This window comes from Ochotona curzoniae, unplaced genomic scaffold (assembly GCF_017591425.1).
Source record: "Ochotona curzoniae isolate NIBS_2020 unplaced genomic scaffold, NIBS_Ocur_1.0 contig_998, whole genome shotgun sequence".
NCBI lineage: Eukaryota > Metazoa > Chordata > Mammalia > Lagomorpha > Ochotonidae > Ochotona > Ochotona curzoniae.
The window spans coordinates 61,132-68,120 of NW_024466637.1; the positions used below are offsets into that span (position 1 = coordinate 61,132).

The 6,989-nt window shown below is 47.8% G+C and overlaps 1 pseudogene; it reads left to right on the plus strand.

The window, feature by feature from the left end:
* The first annotated feature begins 829 nt into the window (after positions 1 to 829).
* On the plus strand, positions 830 to 6,980 carry LOC121166240 (annotated as a pseudogene).
* The last annotated feature ends 9 nt before the right edge of the window (positions 6,981 to 6,989 follow it).

A 6,989-nucleotide genomic window follows, 5' to 3' on the forward strand; every position in this document is an offset into this window, starting at 1 on the left:
TGTCTGTTAGGAGTGTCAAGGGACTTCAAAGGTGTGGGCATCAGGGAGTTTGCGTTTGAGCTGCCATTCAACGGTGGAATTGGTGGCCAGTGGCAACTGCCCTGGGATGAGAGAAGGGAGCCAGGAAACACTCAGCTTTCGGGCTGGGTTCCTTGGTGAATGCTGTGCCTTTTATCAGTATAGACACTCTTGGAAGAAAGAGAATTCTGTGTCATGAGCAGGCAGTTGTCTCTGAAGAGCAGTGAAATGTGCGCAGCCAAGAGTAGGTGATGTCTGGGCATGCTGTTGTCACCAGGTCTTCGAGCTTTAGAATCCATTTCCCCATCTGGATGTTGTTGATGGCCACAAGTATCTGCCAATCCAGAATAATCAGCTTCAAGAAGGAGTTTCTCTAAAGAAGGCCTCATTTACTCATGACAAAAACAGAGGTAGAGAGAAATGTGGTCCCCAAAGAGTCTGACTCTCTGAGAAGCAGTTTGCCAGGGCAAGGCTTAGGGTCATCCAGGACTTGGGGGCAGAGCAGGAGCAGTGGGGGGAATGCGGTATGCAGGGACCGTCCAGGATCTACAGGGAGGGGTAGGAGAGCCCTCACTGCCCAAGCAGCAGGTGTCTTGCTACACTGCTGACTTAGAATCCAGATGCACATTTGTTTCTGGAGCTTTGCCTGTGTTGACCAGTGTCCTGGCCTTTTATGAGTACAGGGCTGCAATAAGCTTTCCTGGACCATTCTCTGATGATTCAACTCTTTCAGAATCTCTTGCCAGGTCAGTGCCTCGTTTACACTGTCTGCTTTAAGATGTAGCTCTTTGAAATCACATTTTTTCTCTCTCCTCTCATCTTTGCTCACCTGCTGTGTGTTCCCACAGAGATTCCCTTGTGCCCAGCTCATGGGAGCTCTCCCGAGTGTGGAGCCATCAGCCCTGAACACCAGGCGGACAGCCTCAGCCCGGGAGTGCTGGAGTGATCCCTGATGGGCACAGTGTTTGTGCTCCTGAGGACGATTTGCCAGTCTGTCCTGAGTGAGTCTCTACAGTTCCAAGCAGAGTGTGTGGAGAAGGAGGAGGAGGAGGACAACATGAAGAGGAAGAAAGACGGGCTAAGAGAATGGCACCTGGGACTACCATCATGGTGATTACATTCTTGCCATTTTTGTTTTCTATTTTGATTTTATAGAAATGCTTTGTTCACTCATGGTACTCTACAGCTGAAGAATTTACTGATTGTGCCTCCCTTTATGCATCTGTAGAATGGGGAAGGTGACGATGCTGGGCACACACAGTTGTTAGGAAAGCTAAATAGGAATGAAGTCTGGGGCAGGTGGTTGGTCTAGTAGGTGAGATGCCCACGTCCCACACTGGAGTGCCTGGGTGGGAGTCCTGACTCTGCTCCTGATTTCAGCTTCCTGCCCATGCACATTTTGGGAGGGATCAGGTGATGGAAGGATCAAGCTTTTCCCTAAGGAATTTTGAGTTTTGTCATTCTCCTTTCCTTCTGAAGTGATCACCTGAGGGGTCAGCTGAGCCTAAGCTCGGGTTGGGAAAGCAGAAGTGCATTGCTCGAGTGTCAGAGAAATGTCTTCCTATGTCCTTTTGCTTTTGGTGTGTCTTTAGATGGGGTGGATGCTCCCCAAAGCTGGGGTGGGGACTGATCGAGGCTTCTCCCTTCCCTGGAGTCTAATTTAAACTCGCTGGGGAGTCGCTCCTGCCTCTGCCCCCATGGCCTTTTGATTAATCTCCGTAGAGGACAGCTTGAATGGGAGGAAGTTCACAACTCCTTTGTAAATGTTTATTTCTTTAAGCATTTTTAAAATCGATTTGAAAGCTTGGAGAAGAGAGACAGAGGGGGAGAAAGAATTTTCTGTCCTCTTGTTCGTTTTCCAGTTGATTGCAGTTGGACCAGATTAAGCCAGTAGCTGGGAATCCAATTCAGGTCTCCCAGTGTGTGGAAGTGAGTCAGCTACTAGAATGATCAGTGATACCACCAAGGGTGCGCATGCGCAGGAAGCTGCAGTTGGGAGTAGAATTGGGACTTGATAGCGGAGCTCCAGTATGGGTGTTCCTAGTGGCGTCTTACCTGCTGTGCCAAATGCCTGCTCTGGTATTTCTGATTCTTTGCCTTCCTAACAACTTCTGACATGGCTCACTCACTTGGCCAGTGAATAATATGCTTTCTTGTGGAGACATTGGTCGCTTGCAATAGATCATGAAAACATTTCCTGATGCTTTGTCACGGTTCATCCTTGAGACGTGCTCTCCAGTTTATCGGCCAGCCACCTAGTGAGTTCTTTGCGCCTCTGAGATTACTTCACAGAGTGTCATGTCAATCCAAGAAAAAGTATTTTTTGTTAAATTCTTAAGCTGTACCCTGCCTTCAGTATTTTTTTTTTCTCATCCCTTTAAAGGCCTAGTTGGCTTACACAACATTGGACAGACCTGCTGCCTTAACTCCCTGATTCAGGTATTCATAATGAATGTGGAATTCACCAAGATTTTGAAGAGGTAAGTCTGGTATTCAGTCTGCTAAACATGTATAGTATTTTAATTATGGAGCATTTGGTTATTCACAATGCATTGGACTTTTAGAAGTCTTCTTTAAAAGATACTAGCAAAAAGATCCTTTTCTGCCTCACATAAGAAAGTCTAAAAATATGTAAGTGCCTAGTCCTAACCTCAGATCTATGGTTTCCGTTGACCTGGGGTGGGGCCCGGGTATTTGAACTTTTATATTTCTTAAATTTATTTGTGAAAGAGGTAAGGGCAGGGGACAAGACGGAAGGGAAAGGAATCAGAGAGCAGAGAGAGAGAGAGAGAGAGAATGAAATCCCATCCACTGGTTCACTCCCTACATGCTCCACTCCCACAGTTTGGGCCATAACCAGGAGCCAGAAACATAATTCAGGTCTCTCCTGAGGGTGACAGGAACCCTAATCACTTGGGCCATCATCACATTCCTTCAGGGTCTGCATTAACAGGAAACAAGAGTCTGGAGCCGGAGCTGAGAATTTCGTTGCCAGGCATTGTGTTATGAGATGTAAGCACTGCAGTGCCCAGGTTAAAGGCCCACAGCTATGATACTTCCAAAAAGGCTCTTTTGGTGATCTTAGCAACATATCCAGAATTGACAGTTACTGATTTGGTTAAAAGGGAACTAGGTCAGTCTTAGAGAAAATGTCAGTGGGCATCCTCACACATAAACACTCTCTCTCTCTTGCTCTGAGTTTTCTTCTTTTTCTCACCGTTGACACAGGCCATTGAGAGACGTCTATAGTCCACTGAGTCTGTGCTGAAGGACCCTGACAGCTGTCGTGTTGCCCGCACTGGGCATGACTCAGTGTTTGGTTTTTATTTGGAATGTATCAGGTTGGACATGTCACTGCCTGCCTTGGATATGGACTTAGAACTCAGTGTATCTGTCCTTCTCTGTATTGTGCTTTTGAGCTGAGTCATCAGACATGTTGATGCTGCTTTCTCTCTCTTCTTTAAAATACATACATATATGTGTGTGTGTATCTATATCTATATCTATATATTTGTATTGGAAAGGCAGATCTACAGAGAGAGAGAGGAAGATCTTCTGTCTGCTGGTTCACTCCCCAAGTGGCTGCAACAGTCAGAGTTGAGCCAATGTGAAGCCAGGAGCCAGGAGTTTTTTTTTTTGGGTCTCCCAATTGAATGCAAGATCCCAAGGCTTTGGGCTAACCTCCATTGCTTTCCCAGGCCACAAGCAGGGAGCTGGATGGGAAATGGAGCAGCCAGGATGCAAACTGGTGCCCATATGGGATGCTGGCACATGCAGGGAGAGGATTTAGCCACTGAGCCATTGTGCTGTTGATGCCTCTTTGGAGAGGGACTCTGTACAACCAAGTTCAGTGACATGGTGATTCTCAATATTGGTTTCCCATGCAAAGTTTCTGGGAAATTTAAAAATTTTGTTAAATGAGTCCCACTGCAAGAGTTTAGTTCCTGTGGTAGTGATCTGGATATTAAAAAAAAGTTTCCCAAGTGATTCCAATGTACACCCCCATCGAGAACTGTGTGAGTAAGAAGGTTCCTGGCTGCTTTTATTAGGCAGGATAAAAGTTCCAAGAGAAGTGGAAGAACAGAAGAGAAATGTCCCTTTTCAGTTACTTTTATTGCTAGAGAAGATGCAGGACAGCCGGCAGAAGGCAGTGAGACCCGTGGAGTTCGTCTCCTGCCTCCAGAAGAACAATGTACCAAGTAAGGCATTCCTTCCTGGCACCTGGCTACTGATCTGAAGGGGACAGAAGCCTGAGATGGGTGGGGAGGAGGGAAAGAGGGAGGAAGGGGTGGGGAGAGAGAGAGACAGAGGTAGAGAGAGAGAGAGAGAGCGCTCTTCCACAGTTGTCAGGGCTGGGCTGAGCTGAGCCAAGCGCTTCTTCTAGGTCTCCCATGGGGCTGGTGGGGCTAAACACTGAGGCACTTAGATCTTTCACCGCTTGTTTTCCCAGGTCATTAGCAGGGAGCAGGATTGAAGTAGAGCTGCCGGAGTGTGAACTGGTATCCACAATGGGATTCTGGTGTCACAGGCAGTGGGCATACTCGCTGTGCCACACCATCAGGCCTCCCCCTGGCCCCCCATAACTCATTGTTTCATTGATTTGTCCACTACTGGACACACAGAGTGCATCTATGTCTTAGCTGGTGCCACAAACACGGTGGGGCACCCCTTAGACATGCTTCTTCCTTTTCCTTTGACTCTATACCCAGTAGAGGAATTGCAGATCCTATAGTCATTCTGTGTCTAGGTTTCCCGAGGCAATCTGTGCTGTTTTACATCTTTACTAACAGTGTGTGTGAGGTCTCCCTGTCTTTCTCTGTGTCCTTTCCAGAATTTAGTATTTCTTTTTTTTGTCTTTCGATGAGGACACTCTGAATTGAGAAATTGAAACCAATCACTGATTGTGATTTTCACTTATATTTTTCTTTTTAAGATGTATTTATTTTTTAGTGGAAAGGCAGACATACAGAGAGAAGGAAAGACAGAAAGATTTTGCATGTGCTAGTTTGCTTGCCAAGTGGCTGCAATAGTTGGAGCTGAGCTGATCTGAAGCTAGGAGCCAGGAATTTCCTCCAGGTCTCCCATGCCGGTGCAGGGTCCCAAGGCTTTGGGCCGTCCTCGACTGCTTTCCCAGGCCACAAGCAGGGAGCTGGATGGGAAGTGGAGCAGCTGGAATTAGAACTAGTGTCCATGGGATCCTGGCGCGTTCAAGGTGAGGCCCTTAACCATTGCACTGTTGCACCGGGCCCCAGAGTTCAACTTTCCACATGCCGTATAGGATGTTAGCTCTGGGCTTGTCATATGTGAGCTTTTCTGTGTTTTGCCAGTGTTCACACTGCTCTTGGGCATTATGGAGGCCCCATTCCACCATTCCAGTTGTATTTCCACTTCCCTTTAGCCCTCCTTAACAGTTGGGAAGATCTGTCTAGATAGAGAAATAGGCATCACTGCCCAGATGAGGACATCCGCTGTCGATGGGCAAGGCTGCAGTCTGGAGTTTGGAATATAACCTGTCATGTGGATGGCCGGTACTCAGTTCCCTGAGCCATCACCCTCTCATGTGATGCTCCTGTCCCAAGTGGTACTTACTTCTATTTATTTATCTATTTATTTATTAGAAAGGTAGATATACAGAGAGGAGGAGAGATAGAGAGGAAGATCTTCCGTCTGTTGATTCACTCCCCAAGCGGCCTCGATGCCCGGAGCTGAGGCGATCTGAATCTCTTCCGGATCTCCCATGCAGGTGTAGGGTCCCAAGGCTTTGGGCCGTCCTCCACTGCTTTCACAAGCAGGGAGCTGGATGGGAAGCGAGGCTGCTGGGATTAGAACCAGCACCCATATGGGATCCTGGTGTGTGCAAGGCGAACACTTTAGCTTCTAGGCCACAGTGCCGGGCTCACTTGTTTCTCTTTTCAAAAAAGATTATTGATTTATTTGAAAGGCAAAGCTATACGGTGGGTGAGAGGGGGAGAGATAGAGAAAGAGAGAGAGAGATGTATTCAATCTTATGGTTTACACCCAAAATGACCACAATACTGGTACCTGGGCTGCTTGGAAGCCAGGAGCCAGCAGCCAGGAGCTCCTTCCATGTCTTCCACATGGGTGCATGACTCTCATGATTTGGACCATTTTCTGCCGCTTCCCCAAGCACACTTGCAGGGAGCAGGATCAGAAGCAGAGCATCCCTGACTTGAACTGGTGCTCATATAGTTTGAGCTGATCTACCTTCTGCTTCCCAGTGCTGGCTCCTGGCTCTTCAGTTCAAGATGAGTTCTCAAAAATATATATAGTGCTGAGTTTTCATTCATTGAACATCCCATAGGTAGTGCCAACTTGGACTTTTTGGGAGAGAGGAGGGCCCCCACAGGACAAGGGACCCATGGGCATCGAGGTGCCAGGGCCCAATGGCATGAGAGGCTCTCCAAGGACCTTACTAACCGGGCGATTGTTTTTCTCTCTGGTCAGTGTTTGTTCAGCATGATGCTGCTCAGCTCTACCTCACGATTTGGAACCTCATTAAGGCTCACATCACCGATGTGAACTTGGTAAGGACCTGGAACTGGGGCACACTGGGGTTACTGACTGAACTCAGCTGTGGTTTGTATGTTGCACAGAGAGGAACGAAAGTTAATCCATGGAAAATGTCTGTTGCCATTCCCTCACATAGTTACTGTGACTCATTGTCGTTTTTGTGAGTAGGCCCTCTGAATGGCTGTCACTGTGCAGCTCCTAGCTGGTGGCTCCCGTTTCTGTGAGTTGGCCCGGGCTGGTACCTGCTTCTTGCCCGTTGATGTCTCGCCTCGTCTCTCACGCAGGTGCAGCGGCTCCAGGACTTGTATAAGATCCGGATAAAGGAGTGCTTGGTCTAACTCGACTGCACCACGGAGAGTAGCAGAGACAGTAGCTTGCTGACGCTCCCTCTCAGCCTTTTCGACCTGAACTTAAAGCCTCTGGGAACACTGGTGAGAGAT